The sequence below is a fragment of the Diadema antillarum genome, unplaced genomic scaffold (genome assembly GCF_040938485.1).
Source record: "Diadema antillarum isolate AM-2024a unplaced genomic scaffold, OU_Dant_1.0 seq00000331_RagTag, whole genome shotgun sequence".
NCBI classification, from domain to species: domain Eukaryota; kingdom Metazoa; phylum Echinodermata; class Echinoidea; order Diadematoida; family Diadematidae; genus Diadema; species Diadema antillarum.
Genome location: NW_027271348.1, coordinates 1,539,971 through 1,558,696, shown reverse-complemented (window position 1 = coordinate 1,558,696; position 18,726 = coordinate 1,539,971). Strand labels below are relative to the sequence as shown.

Below are 18,726 nucleotides of genomic sequence, written 5' to 3'. Positions count from 1 at the left end.
TGCGCAACATTGCAGCGACTCTCTCTGCCGTTCGGATGTTGTGAGTACAGTGCGCACATCCTGCTTATATTCAGAATGCCAACCAGGAATCACGCTGAATCACAATCTTTTCTAGGTGCCGGGCTTTTAAAACAATGTTACACACTATATACCTCTTTAATCATATTATGGTTACAAAATCTTAGAAAAATATCTAATTTCTTGATCACCCTTTCATCTCAATTTCAAAAGCAGTTTAATTTTAATTTTCCTTGAATTACAATCTTTTTTCTTTTTTTTTTGCCGACGGATTGGGCCATGCCCCCCGTAGTTACGCCACTGGTCGTCAGTACGCAAATACTGTACAATACATACACATACACAGCAGCACAGTAAAATCATTCCAAATGCGTAAAAGTGCCAAAATTAATGGCAAATATTCAACCTTTGCTTGACTTGCAGACTCAGATACAAGTACATGTATTCTAAGTTTTGACATTTTGGGGGTTAGTACGTGTCTGACTGAAAGTACTATACCAGGCTGTGTCATAACTACACTAATACATGTATTTAGCAGCTTGTGCTAGCTTGCAATGCCATGTATGCAGCAGCTAAAACTTCAGATCAGAAAAATGTTACAATATCACATAGTAAGGACCTCCCGTATTGCCTCTCTCGAGAAATCCACACAAGAAACTTCTTTCTTTTTGGCCATATTACACTGTATTACATCTTTGTGCACAATTACTGGCCATGTTTTTTGACAGATTTTATTCAAATCCGGTATGGAGGTATATCATTCTGTAGGTAGGATTAGGAGTTGTCTGTTCCCAGGAACGATCAAGACTTTACTGACGTTGACACTGGGCACTGTACAATATGCAGTTCCTGGTGTCGACAAAACAGACGTACCCCTCACTGCATGCAGTTGCTGGTAGGGGGTTCTGTTTCCTTTGTCTCTTTGGTACAGTCTATGTGTTCTTGTAATGGTGTACCGGGTATTATTTTTGATGTCTTTGGTTTCAGATTGGTTGTCTTTGGTTTCAGATATAAAATTGTTTTCTGTATATATACAATTAAAGAGAAATTGAGCATATGGTATGTATATGTAGCAATTGTGCTATTATAGACGTGCTATCTGATGTAAGGTGCTGTGAAACAACTAAATTGTTTGTAAGAGCACCAGTGTAACTATTGTATTTTATTGTTTTGCATTTTATTGTATCATTAAAAAATCTCACTGCCTATGATTTTGTGGTAGTGCTCTTGCTTGTTTCATCATCATACATAAAACAGTTGATTTTTAAGGGTCTCCTTGCGTACGCCCTATTAGCTACACTTCTGGATGGATTTTGTTTAATTTTTGTGTAGAGATTAATTATAGTCGAATCTGAACCCTTAAATTTTGGGTGATGCTGCCCCCAGTGTTCTTCCCTTTACAGGGTCAGAGACAGTCACTATGTTACAGTGCATATTTCTTACATGCATGCACTCTGTCTGGCTTAATTCTAGATCGAATTCATACAAAAATAATTTATGGAGGTGCATTCAGGGTAAAACTGAGACACCTTGTTGTGTTTGGAGGTGCCAACCCCCTGCCTCCCAGTGTGATAAGTGTACTTTTTACAGGGTCAGATGTCATATTGTGCATGACCTATGGGCTACATTTCTTGGATTTTTTTATTCAAATTCAATATATGGAAGTGTCTTATGGTCAATAGCACAATCAGGGTATGCAATTGTGTAACAGGGCAAAAATGAAAAAACTTGGTGAAAATGCTTTTTTTGTTGTTTGTTGTAGCTGAGTTTTCAAATTTTAATTTCATGTAAAGATCGAGTCAAAATTTTGCATTATACTGCGCATAAATTAGCATTTAAATTAGGGGTGTCGAATTACATTGAAATGACTAATATATTGGAAAAATTCATTTTAAAAAAGGAGAATGTTTTTTTCATCTGATATTGCTGTTAGATATTCCTGATAAATACATCCCTTTCATTCACCACCAGCACATAGCCATGACATATCACAAAATATGAATAAATTTCATATTTTCACTTCTCAAAATGGATGATCAATTTTGTAGGCATTATTTTGAATTCAAATAAAACCACTTTTACATATTTTATCATAATTCACTTTTGCCAAAGAGTGAAGAGGCGAAACTTTCAGGAATAAGTAACAGACATATAGTGGCCATTATTACAAATTTTTATGAAATTAGGGCTGGTACTTTGGAAGATATGATATTTTTCATTAAAAAATTATCTGTACAGTTTGACCTTGAATGTGCGCACAGTGTTTGGATCAATTCTCATATTTGTAAACACAGATAGAAGAATGAATGTGAGATTTATGATGACTTGAGTTGATATCCAAGCTGTGACACTCAAACAATGATATATTAAGCCAAAATACTATGTTTTTGCTTATGATATGTTTAGAAATTGAACAAGCATTGAAATATGAACACTGAACACATATCATATTCAATAAGGGAAAAAGATTCTTTAAAGTAGTCAAATTAGGATATACCTCACTGAAAATACTGAAAAACGGCTGCACTTATTTTCCTCAGCATTTGAAAATGGCTCAAAACTCAAAACTGGCTGAACATTTATTGGCAAACAGCGTACCATATCGTAGTGTGTCTTCAGTACTTTCAGGAAAAGCAGAAAAATAAGCTGTTTCTCCATGTATAGCTTTACAGCATGGGTTAAAAGGTCACAATGTCACAAAAATAAGCCAGCATTACACTCCTACCAGGATGGGACTTCAGACCTTATAACTTTCTCCAGCTGAAAGAACCACTGTTTTTTATTGCATGCAAGCAATGCCAGGAAAAAATTCATTAATTTGATACCAAACACATAGGGGTAGACTTAAAATATGGACCTCAAATCTTGATTTGACGTAAGTTGTAAAACGCTTTTTTTGACGCATTATGTGGGTTTTGGGGGACTTTTTGGTAATTAATCTTTAATAATTAACAGTAAATGAGAAGAAATTAGCTATTGTCTTACCACATGTGATTACTGATGTCTTAGCATGCTGCATGTGAATTTTTAAGTCAGTTGGTGCATTCTTTTAGAAGTTACAATTTTTTAAAGTGAGAAAGTCATGATTGCATACCCTGATTGTGCTTATCACCTTATACTGCATTCACATTTTCCATACGACTCTGCAGTGAGTGCTCAACTTGTGCGGAATACCCAGTGATGGATCCAGGAGGACCTCACCAGGCGCAAGCCCTCCCCCCCCCCCCTTTATTATTTTGTTGAAACAAAGGAAATAAAAAGAAAAAATGGGGGAGGGGTGCATGCGCCCCCCTTTAATTTTGTAAACATGCCCCCTCTTTACAGAATTCCTGGATCCACCCCTGGGAACACCGCCTTGCATCAGTCGCGGCTTAAATCTAATGACCAGCATGAATGCAGTATCATTTAAAGACTTTAACCACTTGTAATATTCAGTGGTAGCATTTTCAGTTGTTTCGTATAATTTTGTGCACAAAATGATTGATTTTTTAGGGTCTCCTTGCCTGCATTCCACTGGCCAAATTTCTTGACAGATTTTGTTTAAATTCTGTTCAGAGATGGTTATTGTAAAATCTTGTTGACTTGTGGTACCGTAAAGTAAGATATTTTCAGGACATGAAATTTGTGTGAATGGGAGCCGACAGCATTTTTCGCAGCATGAAAATTTTGTGAATTGTTACTGTGATTCAGTGCATACAGTGCAGACAAGAACTTTTATGAGCATTTTAATTTCACAAATTTTGGTTCTTGCAAAATTCATGAAATTGAAATGCATGTGAACATTGCTGGTCTTACAGAAGTTTAAAGTGTACATGTATCTGTACCCTAAGATTTAAATTTGTTAAGGCAATGCAGTATCAACTTTTGGGTGCACAAGCTCAGCATCAAAGGTCCATTTCAAATTCTTAAAATTTCACTATTTTCCCCATTTCGATGCAATGTCTGTAGTGCATACATGTATTACCAGATGAAGATTCTTTTAGGGAAAGTTTTTGGCCATGAGGTCAGAGGTCAAAGGTCAAGTGGAATTGCTAAAATTTCAATATTTTCTCCATGTCTTGAAAATGGCTGAAGGTATCTTCATGGAATTTAGTACATGATATGCATAAACTTCCTGACACTAATTCTCTTGGGAATTTTGGGTCGTGCGGTTAAAGGTCAGGTGTAGATGCTAGAACTCTACTATGTAATGCTGAAATTATACTTTTTCGGGGAGGCATACCAGTTTTCATAGCAACATTTCTAGTTATGTTAGAAAATGCTTGATAACCCCAGGAGTGTTTGACTTTTGACACATGACATATGGTGCATCTGGATCTGCTGAAGAACATCTATAGGTATTTGATTGGTTTGTACAGTGTGATAGGTTTGCTCACACTGTACTTTATACCTGGTAATCAGGGAAAGAAGGATAGATAATATGATCTGATATATCAGCTGAAGGATTGTTTTGAAGGAGATTCTTTTGTCTACTGGGAGGAATTGAAAAGACCTAAAAAACTGGCAATATACTGTATACGCCATATATTTCGCGAGTCTAAATTTTAGCGAATCAGGAATTCCTGACGATTTCGCGAGTGGTTAAATTCGCGATCGTGGAGTCCTGTACTGAAAGGAGAAGTGTACGCATGTATGTCACATTCACATCGGGATCAGAGTCAATATTTTCGCGTGTCTTTAATTTCGCAAATAGCTTCCGATTCGCAAAATTCATGAAAATAAAAACCTCGCGAAATATTCGGCATATGCAGTACACTGTGTATGGTCTTTTTTTGTAAGTGTTAAAAAGCAAGCTGCAGAATTCTGCTGGAGTCTGGATACTTCTTTCTACATAGGGAGATACATGTATTAGTAGAACAGTGAATTAGCAAAATCTAAAGCAACAAGAGATCAAAGCACCCTGGCAATCAGCCTGAAATCACCACATTCTGCTTATCATGTAGTATGATTTTCTCCTTGTATTTTATGTTGAAATGACAAATAAATGATAATTAGGATAAAAGTAAAAATAATTATGATGATAATGATGACACTACACCGTACTACTACTACTTCTACTACTACTAATAATAATACTAATATCAAAATGTCTGTTGTGACTTTATTTGAAGAGACTCTTACCTGAATGATAGATTGCACACCTGATTTCTAGACATGTATGAATTTCTTTTCAAAACTTATATGGGTCTGCATCATAGAATGGTAAAATTTAGATGACTATTGCTTCTGATAATGCTGCTCCAAGTTTTCCAGCATGTATAGGGTCAAATGTCATTTTTTTTTTTTTTTTGGGGGGGGGGGGGGAGGTGTCTAGTGTGTGCCAAACAGGTGATACTTCATAGTTTGTAATTCTGGAAATGAAGTAAGGTAATATGTTATTTTGAAGGTTTGAAAATCCAAAAATGAAATTAAGTTTATAGTTTATCCAAAAATGAATTAAGGTTCATCAAAATATGAGAGTGAACTAAGGTTTATAATTCTAAAAATCGAAAGAAAAAAAAAGGGGTATAAACTTCCATTGCATAGAAGTGATACTTCAAGTTGTCTATTAGTACACAGCAAAACACACTAACTTGGAGAAAAGTTAAGAAATTTCATTATCTTCATATTGACAGGAATAGATGGATTTTTTCCCTCAGAAATCATTGTAACCATGGAAGTAAAATGGGAACGCGAGGCCTCATTCTTTCTCTCGCCAATATCTTTTTTCTGTCTCATTTTTTTTTAATTTCTTCTTACTTTCACACACACACACACACACACTCTCTCTCTCTCTCTCTTTCTTTCTGTCTTCATCTCACGGTCTGTCTGTTTGTCATGCTGTCTGTTCTGTACTCTTCTCTCATATTCTCAGTATCCCTCATGAGTTTAATGACCTGGAATAAATAGCAATGAATGTTTCCGAAACTACCCCTGGGGAAATTATGCCGGAGATGGAATTTTCGCAGATGGAGTGGGGTAGGAGATGTCTTGCCTCCACGGCCCTGAAAAGAGATAAGAAGTCAATTCAATGGATTCACGTACATCAAGCAATAAAACTGGAGAAAAAAGTCATGCGTTTTTGTTGTCCTTCTTTTTTTATTTTTTAAGTTCGTGTACCTACAAGGTTTCCATTTAGTTGCAGGCAATTTTTTTTTTTAAAGGTTGCATGGCTATCAGAATGTAACTTTATTTCTGTACTTGGAAAAGAAAGATAGTGTATTTAAAGTCACAAGATCTGTAAGATTTTTGCTTGAAATAATGATAATGGAAATATTATCAAAATTGTTTTTGGTTACTCTTTCATCATAGAATTTCATAATATTACTTTGCAAGCTTTAACCCCTTCCCAAAGTAACCACAGGTAGAGCTAATGTTAAAGCATTACATGAGTGAGTGTTTGCAGAAGGTCTACTCCTGATAACGTGTGCATGTTGGTGTTCGTTTGCAAAGCTACGTATTGTAGAAGGTCAGCACTTGGTAGTGGATTGACAGCAATTTGTTATAGTAGATTCTCACTGTGGAGACAATTGCTGCATCAATTTAATTCATTCTCTTCCTTTTTTGGCTGCCATTTACCTGTATGCCTGTGAACAAAGTAATGACCTTCCATGCGTGCCACCTTGCATTCAAGCACACAGATATGACTCTTGTCATTGTGTATAATGCGTCATGCCCTGTATTTTGCAATCTCTAAAAGTATTTGCCCTCCATTATTGTACAATCTACAATAGATATAGCGTTTTAGAAATGAATGGCTTTGCTAGATTTTGGTCAGTTTTTTTTTCCCGAGTTAAATTCATAGTAATGCGTACTTTTATTGAAAAGATACAGTGCTGTGTGCAGGTGAATAATTTGCTGTACATGTGTATTATCAAGCCTCGATCTGCCCCAAAAGGTGCCAGAGGCATTTTGTTCTGGAGTTGTCCATCAGTCCATCACTTTGTTCTACATCTTGTCACTAAATTGGCATTTTTATAGAATAATGTGTAGAATGAAATCATGATTTGTATACCCCCTCCCACACATAGTCTATAGAGGTATAGGAATCACTCTGAGGTCGGGTGGCCAAGTGGTAGGTCAGTTGGTTTGTCACTCATTTGCAAAATCTTGTGGAACGAACTACTCCCCCATTTTTTTGGCAATGTGTGACCACTATCATAGGCAGATGTGCAAGACACCTACATGTATTTCATCAGCATCGAGTAATGCGTAACAGCAAATTTTCATAAAAATCATACAGAACATTGTGAATTGAAATACTCTCAGTTTTAAAGCAATTCAGCTGAATTTTAGCACATGTGATCATTGTAATATGTAGTTGTTGTGCAAGACACCTTTTTTAGTGAGTGGTAAGAAATCTGTTGCCATGACAACAGCAGTGTTTTAACTATTATCAAACAAATTTTGGTGGATCAAGCTGCTCTCAGTTTTTGAGCATTTCAGTTGGAACTTAGGATATATGATGGCTATATTATGTTACCATGCAAATCACTCTTTTTGAGTGTCAATATATCTGTTGCCATAGCAATTGATCAGCATTTTTATACAAACGGTACAAAAATAAGATAAATACATGTGGACTGACCTTTGCTTTCCTCATTTAACTTGAAATTTTGCACATTTGACCTCCATAATGTGTTGATATGCAAACTTCATCTTTTTAGAGTGTCAAATAATGTATTGCCATCAGATGGTAACAGCATTTTCTGAAAAAAAAAAAATCATACAAAAAATGTGGACTTTGCCAACTCCCTCAGTTTTAGAAGGTTTGACCAAATTTGTAGATGTTGAAAACACATGTCTCTTTACAATGTTGAACAATGTGTTTCTGTGCTAACAGCATTTTTCAGTAAAGAGCATACAAAGACATTGTAGATTGAGCTACAGGTTACTCTCTCAGGTTAAGGTGGGGATATTAATCACACTCAATGATAGTTCTAGTGGTTTTTTCCAGTATTCTTGTGTATTATCTATTAATTGTTCTATAATATATTATGCAAATGCTTTACAATTTTGTTAACTTTTGCTCTATATTGTTGATGTGGCTATAACTGGACAAATAAGACTTGTAGATACACTGTATTTATAACAACTATTAAAGTAAGTATGGATAAACTTTCATTGTTGTATTTACTTTGCAGAAATGTTCAAATTACTTGTGTCATGTGCTAAACAAGCTAATTTCAAATGAAAAAATATCAAAAACAAGTGTCTTTTTTATTCTTTTGCATTTCTTTGTTCTTATTTTGATATATTTTATTGTTTACCAAACTTAAACTGCATTCACAACATAAAAATCGTAATAGTAATCTGAAGTGGTATTTACTTGGAGTAAGTTTCTTCTTGCTACAGGCTAATACACAGGCAAATGAATAATTTGATCATTTTGCTTGACTTGTGATCAGTAATTGTATTCTGACACCACATCATGGGTCAGACATACACAGATAAGGTATCAAAATGTGCATGAAACATCAGAGAAAAAAATTCGAATTAGCATAGTGACATGCAATACACAGTAAAAGAGATGATGCACAACAATAATTGAGACCAAATTTTGTAAAGTGATGATCAGAGATGAAACAAATCAAGCTTTTTTATGTTTGCTGTGGAACAAAACAAGTTTAAGATGCTGCCGTAGTCTTCTTCACCCAGCTACACGTAGACAATGCCCAAGTCTGCAACAGTCATTGTAAATTCAGTGTTCCACTTGACTGCTTGTTTTTTTCTCTCCATCAAATGCTTATTTGCACACATGAACTGATCAGATAATACATTTGTTTCTCGATGCTTTGTTGGGCAGTATCTCTTGCATTATCCAGGGGGTAAGGTTTTCATACTGCTACTTTAATTCCTGTCAAAACTAGTCCACTGCCTTTTGCTGCCAAGTAGGTCAATTGATTGTGTGGGTGTAGTGGTTTTAAAAGCTGCAAGATGGGAGATCATTGTGATATATTGGGAATTACAGAGTGGCAACACTGATGTCTATCATTTTCCCCTATTTTGTAGGAACATGGCAAATGGCTATTGCATAATTTTTGCACAGTTAAAGATGATACGTATCTGTTTCACATGTGAATGTTATGAACAGCTCTTTATACATGTTGCAGACTATAAGAAAGTTTTTTGTGTACAATGTAGCTTATGTGTGCATATAATCACAACTTAACTCCCTGTGTACAATGTTATGAATGTGTTATATCAAGTAGAAGGTATAAATACAAGTCCATTACTTTTTTTTACTTATCTAAAGAGAAGCAAAACAAAAAAAGGTATTCACTATCAGTCATTAATCATGAATTTTTCATGAATTGTTTTATCAAACTAAATAAACACTTCAGCAATCCTTTGCACAGTGATAAACAGAGTGTCATCCTTCTCTTATACTAGTTTGACTGTCTTTTTATTTCGTTCAATGTCAGTATACCTCTGATAACAATCTCCAGTATTTGAGACATATTGTGATATTAAAATAGATATTGTACTTCTGTAATCATTAGGAACATAACTCCAGTATGAAGCATTGAATAGGTATATTCCAAATTAATGTGATGTATTGTCAAATCCATTGCCTTAGATGCAGAATTTTTAGGCAAGTGGCAATCACTTTAAAGGTTAGTGAAACAGTGGATTTTCATCCATGTCAAGATATGAACAGTATCCCTCCAGCATAATATATGATGGATATATACAGACATTGAAATGAAACGAGAATCAATAACCAACATGCACTTTCTGATTTGGAGGTTGAAGTAATGATGATTTGAATTTGTGATGACTCATCTACACAGGACATTGATGGGAAGGAGAGTCTTGTTCCGACAGGAGAAACAGATGTCATTCCTTGTGGACTGGTCCTACGCAGCATTGGCTACAAGAGCGTCCATGTTGATGACTTCATCCCATTTGATCACGAGCAAAGCATCATTAAGAATGAGCAGGGCAGGGTAGCGGGCATTCAAGGTGATCAAGAGTCTCATCAGTGGTGATATGCTCAGGGGAAAAGGAAGGGTGAAGGAGGAAAGCATAGATGGCTGTTCAAGGCTAGGGGGTGGAGTACAGTAGTAGGGTCAATTTGTGATGTATTTTTTTCTCTCTTTGCCACTGCCCTTGTAAAAAAGTGTAATTTCTTTTCTTCTATAACAGTGCTGCTTGAAACAAATACATATTACTGCATAAAACAAGAGTGGTTAGTGTGATGTAATGTACTTTTCAAAAAACAGTTACTTCATAACTCTGTTGTATAAATGAGACATTCTTCAGGGGGCTTTTTTTCTGTTTTGATTTTTCAATTTAATCATTATTTCCCATCATAATTCTCGAGCATATTAAGTCACTTACTCGCTATAACTGGGTCACACATTTCAACAGCTATATCCAGCACTTGCCTAAACAAAATTGTCCTTTTTTTTTCTTTTCTTTTTCTATAATGATTATGTGACATTTTCTTTCTCCTCACATTTGCAGGTCTATACTGCAGTGGATGGGTCAAGCGAGGGCCTAGGGGTGCCCTCCTCTCAACCCTCTCTGACAGTGTAGAGACTGCTAAGTGTATGCTTGACGACCTCAGCTCAGGAAGGATAGACACTACAAAGACCAATTGCCAGGAAAAAATCCTCTCCATTCTCTCCAAACGAGGTGAGACTGCACACTCATTCTACTCCTTAAACAGCTCAGAGATGACACAGTCATTACACAGAATTGCCTGATCTTTCTTGATCAGCCAAATATTCATCTTTATTCTGAAGACAAGCCAATCGAACAAGTGGCTGTTTTTCTTCATAACTCATTATTTCTTGCATACATTGTAGATATCTCTATGCAGACATCATAATAAGTGCTCACCGCTTAATCGGGAGGGGTCGGGAGACAAGTTGTTCTCCCGCTTAAGCGGTGGCCGATATTGGCCCATGCAAACCACACTACATGAAGCCCAGTTGGTTAGCATTACATTAAATCATGCACAGTTATCAAACCCGACGATAACCACAGCAACAAATACACGCACACTACGACACGCAGACACAAAACGGCGATAAGAAGAGACACGGCAGTCTCATAATTTTGGCAAATGCATTGTCAGAACAAACCTTTATTCATTTGATCCACAAAATAACCCTTTTTTAGAGTTGAAAATACATACCATAAGTTCAGTGTATAAGACGCACGTGTGTATAAGATGCAACCCAACTTTCGGACTTCAAAAAAAAAATGATTAGTGATCATAATGATAATTTGATGGTATCAGTCGCAGCGGACTCGCTGTTTTCATTTTGACGTGACCTCGCTTTCCTCTTGAATGAACATGTTTTGCACGAAGACCGCTAGGAAAGTGTTGCAGCAAAACTGCTGTAACTTTACTATTAATTCATATTTTTTGATAATCCAAACGGTTATGAAAAGTAAAAATCTCATTTTAACCTGTCATTATGTTACTTTGTTTAAATAACTTCGATAAAATACTCCAAAATGGAGCAGAACTTCACTCTCAAAACGGAAAATAATTGTCAGAAATCGTTGCTAAAATTTCACATTTTGACTTCGTGAACAACAAAAAACTTTCAAGTATGTTACTAAGTATGTATTTCTTTATGGAAGTCTAAAATATCACATTCGAGAAGTCATGCATCCGGATATGTCTGGAAATAATCGAAAGAGGTGCACTTTCTACCTTCGTTCCAAGCACGAAATTTTATAGTCATTTGCACACGGGAAGACGGGGTACAGTCCCACGTACCCACCTCTTTGTGGCGCTCACATCACCTGTACTCTGATCGTAATACTCGTACCAGGAATTCGTAGTTGTATTGTTACTAATACTAGTGCAGTAAAATCTATGTTAAGTCCGAATAATCCGATGTCATGAGTTTACAAGTGGTATCATAGCTGGTAGATAGTCACATTTTTGCTTCTTTCTTTTTAATAGGCCAGTTCTGATAAAGTAAGTGTTTGTTTATGAGGTGGTGAAGTCCCCTGCAGCACACATACACTGCTACTTATCGACACCCCGCGGCCCACTCTCATGCATGTACAGTGTACTAGGCATCCGCAGCATGCAGCGCTAGCCACCTCGCGTCGCACAATAACAGTACGCATCGACCAGCAAGCTCACTGGATCGAAGCAGCATGGGAAAGTCCATTCATTGCGTAAACGCAAATCAGTTTTTCCTAGAATATGACGTCATTATTCTCGTTTGCTGCTCCTGCACAATTTGAGATTTCTGACAAGACACCTCATTTATTTTCACTTGTAACTTCAAAAATAGGTCTTCGGCAAAGCGAACAGCACTCTGCTAACGTCCGCCCATATCTTATGAATATGTATGTAATTAGTTTCATGAATATTAAGTGGTGCGACCAGATGTGTCTGGAAATAATCGGAGGGTAGTTTTCTGAGACAGCGAAGCATGAAATGTTGAATAACTTAAAAAGTACTTAATCGTTTCTCGTGGTTTTTCGTATGTAGATAGAAATCATCATTTTGCATTGATACTTAAAGTTTGAGCGATTTTGGTCAATGTATGGCGGAGATATGAGAAGGTGAAATTATGGTGAAAATGAGAACGCCCAATTTGCACTGCCTCGACGGTTGAAAATTCAAAACGTTTCGTGGGTTTCGGGGGAGTTAATTATAGTCGTCCGCCGTGACTTGTATGGTGCAAGAGACAACTTGGCCTGAGCAGACTTCTTTCTTTTGATATCCCTCGCCCCAGCCTGATCCCATGAATGACAGAGAGAGAGAAAGAAAAAAACCCCACCGCAATGATTAAACAACAAACCACTTGCTAGCAGCCATGCAGGTGTCTCATGTAAGGTGAAGAATAAGAAAAAAAAAGCCCGATGGTAGAGCGAGGGAAACTGACAGTCTGACACCCAACAAGCATGCCAGCCACCTGGCCAGGCTGGTGCAGTGGTACAAAGGAATTTGCGTACGCGCACTGGTAGATTTTATGGATGGGGCCCTCGGAAAGGGGCGATTAGAAGGAGACCCTGCACACAGTGGACGACTGTGTATGTAATCTCAAAGCTGAAGTTTCACACTGTGCACTGCATGTATTGGCACGCACACACAGTCACACACGGTTGGTGTAGCTGGCTAGCTGGTGAAATCGGCGAGTGGACTGACAGCCTAACCATGATCACTCTCAGCAAAACTGCATATTACTTCTCACAATTTGAAAGAACTTTATCTCAGAACTGTGAAGTTGCTGTGATTACTATTTTAGTTTGTTATATGATCAACAGTCACCTGTTTTCTGTCTGTAAAAGATAATGATTCCTTTATCGAACGTAAACTTCTGTTCACCATAACTGAGCCACACACGTTAACAACATGCACATTACGACGACACTGATTGCGACAATCATACCAACACATTTTTCTCATATTCATGCCCCTTGTTATGCTGTCACACACAAACACAAACACTGCATGCATGCATGCTATGCACAAACAGGGATAGTATACACCGCACCGCAGGAAAGGTGACTCCGTATCGCACTGAAGGGGTGGTAAAGTGTAAGCGCGTGAGTAGAAGCTGACGATGCGTGATAAGACCGCCTCACTGTGTAATGCCAAATGTTTAGACTGCAACTGACATATAATCTATCGGGAACTGGTGAGAAGATGATCCTTCTGGTAAGGAAATTAAATCCCTGCAATTTTTTCTTTGGATTTACTTATTGATTTTTAGACATTAATACATGGACAATGGAAGTGTTTCAGCCAGATTTGTCTCGATAAAGCGGTTCATGGATTAAGCGGTGGAAATAACACGCAAAAATGTTGTCGTTCCCGCTATAAAAGCGGTTCCTGATTAACGGGTGAGCACTGTACTTGCAATTAGTATCTCACAAACCCTTATTTCTACTTCTGAAAAGAAAGCTAAAAAAACCTCCTCCCCCCACCCCCATAAAAAAAAAAACAAGTCTTGTGGTAAGTTCATGTGATGAGTGTGTGGGTGTGTTGTCACCCTGAGTTAGGGGATCCCAGTTTTTTAAGTCTCCACCACGAAGTGTCACCAGAGGCATTATGTTTTCAGGTTGTCTGTCCTGTCGTCCATCCTTCCATCCATCCATAATCAATTTTGTGGACAGCGTGTTAACTTGAAAACCACTTGAGGTATCCTAATAAAACTTGGCATATTTATGTATGTATGAATGGATGAAGTTGTGCCTATCAACTCTTGGGTGCACATGCTCATGGTCAAAGGTCAAGGTCAAATCTTTAAAATTTCACTATTCCCCCATGCAATGACTAAAGGTATTTTCTCAAAACTTAGTGTATACTGTACTACCTGATGAAGATTCTCTAGGGAAAGTTTTTAGGCTATGGAGTCAAAGGTCAATTGAAAATGCTAAAATTTCACTCTTTTCTCCATATCTCGGAAATGACTCAAGGAATCTGTATTAAACTCACTTCATATACACAACCGACGGTATATACTGCCTTTCAGTGATTCTCTTAGACTTTGGGGGGCCTGGGGTCAGAGGTTAATGTTAAATTTTCAAAATTTCATTACATCCTCCATATCCATGCAATGCCTGAGGATATTTTCTTGAAACTTAGTGTATACATGTCTTACCAGATAAAGATTCTCTGGGAAAGTTTTGGACCTCTGGTCAAAGACAGGTCAAGTGAAAATGCTGAAATTTCGTTTTTTTGTTTTCCATATCTTCGAAATGGCTTGAGGTACCGGTACTGTATGATGAAATTTAGTATGCATGGTCTGCCTGACAATGACTCTTGTAGGACTTTGGGGTCATGGGGTCAGAGGTCAAGGGTCAAAGGTCAGGTTAAAATGCTGAAATTCTACTATTTAATGCTGAAATTACACTTTTTCTCCACACTTGAGAGATTATTCAGTGCATGAACTTAATAGATCTAGGAATATTATACATTACTGCACAGTGATTCTGTAGGAAAAGATTTTGGCCATGGGGTTGAAGGTCAGGGGAAAATTTCAAATGTTACAATTTTAACCATATTTTGAAAATAGCTCAAAGTATTGTCGTGAAAATGGATGTTACCAGTTAGTAATTATTTGAAGAATTGTGGGCCATGGGATCAAAAGGCAAAGGTCAAAGGTCAAGTGAAAATGCTCAAATCCTTGAATACCTGTTCTCTTAAATAATTTAGTATTCCATCCAAATGAAACCTAGTTCAAGGAAAGTAAACACTCCACACATTTGTGACAAACATGTTATTTTATTGCCAGTTAACTGTCATTTCGTACTTATTGGGAGAACCGTACGTTATAGCAGAGGCATACCAGCCACCATAGCAACATTTCTAGTTGTGCTGTGTCATGATATTCTTGATTCTGAGTTTCCTGAAGAGCAGTTGAGTTACTATGTTCTTTTTAGGTGATCCGAGTATCCTCTCAGATCACCTTCTGTATCTGTACTGATTCTTTCTTTTTCTTCTTCTTCTTCTCTTTCTTTTTCTTCTTTCTCCTCAAAAGTTGTGCAGAGGTTAACTCAAAAAGTTCTTTGACTATCAATTTCAAACTCATACCATATATGTATCATGTCCCAAAGACGACAAATCTAATGTATCATTGTGATTGGTCAACCATGACGTCACTATGACGTCATTATATGAAAACACATTTTCATTCATATCTCATTAATGGAATGGAATTTTTCAATGAAATTTACGTCACATATAGTTCAAGTCAAGCTGATTCTACACATATTCTCAAAATTCATCTATACTCTTAAAACGTGCGCGTACACGCGCGTTGAAATATTTACATGCTCCAATTGAGCTGAAAAATTTTTTTGCACACGTTTCAGACCATTTGGAGCATTTTTTGAAAAAGTGAAAAAAATTGGATGGACGCGTATGCGCGCGCGCATATACGCACGCACAGCTCATATGCAATAGAAATTTCCCGTTTTTTCACTTTGATCGGATGTCTGAAATGCCAAGGAATATTTATACCAAGTTTCAAGTCAATCCGACCCAATATGACGTCATACGGGCCCGTTAAAGTTGAAATTCCGCGCGCGCGCGTCAATGGTGATATACAGTGCAACTATGCCAAAAAACCGCCAATTTTAAATTCGATTTTACTTGTCAGGATGGAAGGTGACCCCCCATTTTCTTTACATATTCTGAAAGCTGATGAGTTGTACATGTCATTTCATGGGTTGGCGATGCTGAAAAAATGATTAAAAGATATCAAATTTCTTAATAAAATAAAAAAAGTAAATTTTCAAAATGACGTCATCAAATTTCAAGTTCACTCAAGCGTATCTCACTTTTCCTCGGCCGATTTTCACCCAGATTTCAATATGTTGTAGCTTATTAAAAGGTCTTTCATAAGTTTTTAACAAAATTTTGATTGGATGACGGCATCACCTCGTAAAAATGGATTGAATGTAATCTTGTCAAATTTGACCACTTTACGTGTTATCTCTATGGGAGTGCAGTTTTTCTGGAAATGAAAATTGACATGACTATCTTTTTCGAGTACTAGCTCACCTATGTTTTGGTGAATTTCTCCAAGATTTTAATATGTTGTAGCTGAGACTTTGGGCTATCGTTAGTGTACTCTGTTTTTTCATACGACGTCGGCATCACGTCGAAAAACTTGGTTAAAATTGGCACTTAGCTTCGATGCAGCATCATTTTGCTTAATGCACAGGGCCTATGGAGGATGAAATAGGTCAGTGCATAGCACATCCGACTCGTAATCCTAAGGTCCCCGGTTTGAGGCTCACCCCTGCCAATATTTTTCTTTTAAACACTTTTTTTCTTCTTTTTCTTCAGTTAGTCTTATTCTCCCTTCCTAACTTTATCTTTTTCTGATTTTTTTATGCTTCTCCTTCAAATTTCTACACAATAACTTAATTTTTTCTTTATTATGCCTCCGCCACGAAGTGGTGCCGGAGGCATTATGTTTTCGGGTTGTCCGTCCGTCCGTCCTTCCGTCCGTCCGTCTGTCCTTCCGTCCGTCCGTCCGTCCTTCCGTCCATCCGTCCGTCCGTCCTTCCGTCCGTCCGTAATGAATTTTGTGGACAAGGTAGCTATCAAAACCTGTTGAGGTATCCTAATGAAACTTGGCATGTATGTGTATTAGGGGGTGAAGTTGTGCCTATCAACTTTTGGGTGTACATGCTCAAGGTCAAAGGTCAAAAGGTCAAGGTCAAATACATAAAATTTCACTATTTCCACCATATCTATTGAATGCCTGAAGATATTTTTTTGAAACTTAGTGTATACATGTATTACCCAATTAAGATTCTCTGGTGAAAGTTTGGGTCATAAGGTCAAAGGTCAAAAGGTCAGAGTCAAATACATAAAATTTCACTTTTTCCACCATATCTATTGAATGCCTGAAGATATTTTCTTGAAACTTAGTGTATACGGTGTACATGTATTACCCAATTAAGATTCTCTGGTGAAAGTTTCGGTCATGAGGTCAAAGGTCAAAAGGTCAAGTAAAAATATCAAAACTTCTTTTTTTTCTCCGTACCTTGGAAAATTGTTCAAGGTATCTTCATGGAACCTAGTATATACATGTACTGACTGGAAGTGATTATCTAGAGAATGTAGGGTTCATGGGGTCAAAGGTCAGGGGTCAAAGGTCAAGGGCAACACTTCAAAATTTTACTATTACCCTCATATTTATGCAATGCCAGCAGGGTTTTTTTTTTACACTTGGTGTATGCATGTGTAACCTAATAGAAATTCTGTGGAAAGTTTTTTTTTTCTTCTTTTTTTGCCTCAAAGGTCAGAGATCAAGTGAAAGTGCTGAACTAACTTTTTCCTCCATATCTCGGAAGTGGCTCAAGTTATCTTGAAACTTAGTACATATTATGCATGTTCTACCTGAAAGTGATTATCTTATGAATTTTAGGGTCAAGGGCCAGATGAAAATGGTAACAATTTACTATTCAATTCAGAAATTGCACTTTTTCTCCACACCTGTACCTTGAAAATTACTCAATGCCTAAATGTATGAATGGGTCAAAGTCAAGTTAAAGTCCTTAAATCCCGAGATACATGCTCTCCTATTCATCCAATTAAACCTAGGTCAAGGAAGGTGAACATTCAACACATTTGTGACAAACTTGTCATTTCAATATTTTGCCAATTTTGTGAAAATGTAATCACACATTGTCCACATGTACTATCCAGACCTATTAGGAAAATCATGCATTATGGCGGAGGCATACCAGTCGCCAAAGCGACATTTCTAGTTTTTCTTTCTTTCTTCTACTTTCTGTGCAATAGATCAACAACAACAATGGCTATCAACCCCATATTTTGCACATGTTTAGTTCATGTCAGGAACATCATTTCACAAAATAACAACTAATTCCTCCGACACCATCTTGGGTAGGTAAATTAGGGTCAAAGGTCAAAAGTGTTTAATCCTGTATCTTGGTAAATACACATCCTATCTTTCCCACATTTTGCACATGTAAGGAACATGTTGCAAGAATCATTTCACAAAATAACAACTTTTTGCTCAGATGCCATCTTGGCTGTGTAAAGTGGGGTCAAAGGTCAAATATACTTCATTCTGTAATCTCATTAGTGTATATGGTATCAACATCATATTGTGCACACACATGGACCTCAATAGATGGATCATTTTGTAAAATAAGGACTCTTTGGTCGGCCGCCATTTTGGCTGTGCAAATGAGGTATTATCTCTATGGAAAATGAAAATTGGCATGACTGTCTTTATCGAGCACTAGTTAATTTATCCT

At 37.1% G+C, this 18,726-nt stretch overlaps 1 pseudogene; it reads left to right on the top strand.

Moving 5' to 3' along the window:
- LOC139730741 (speract receptor-like) overlaps positions 1 to 18,726 on the top strand; it is a 533,096-nt pseudogene that overhangs the window by 15,548 nt on the left and 498,822 nt on the right.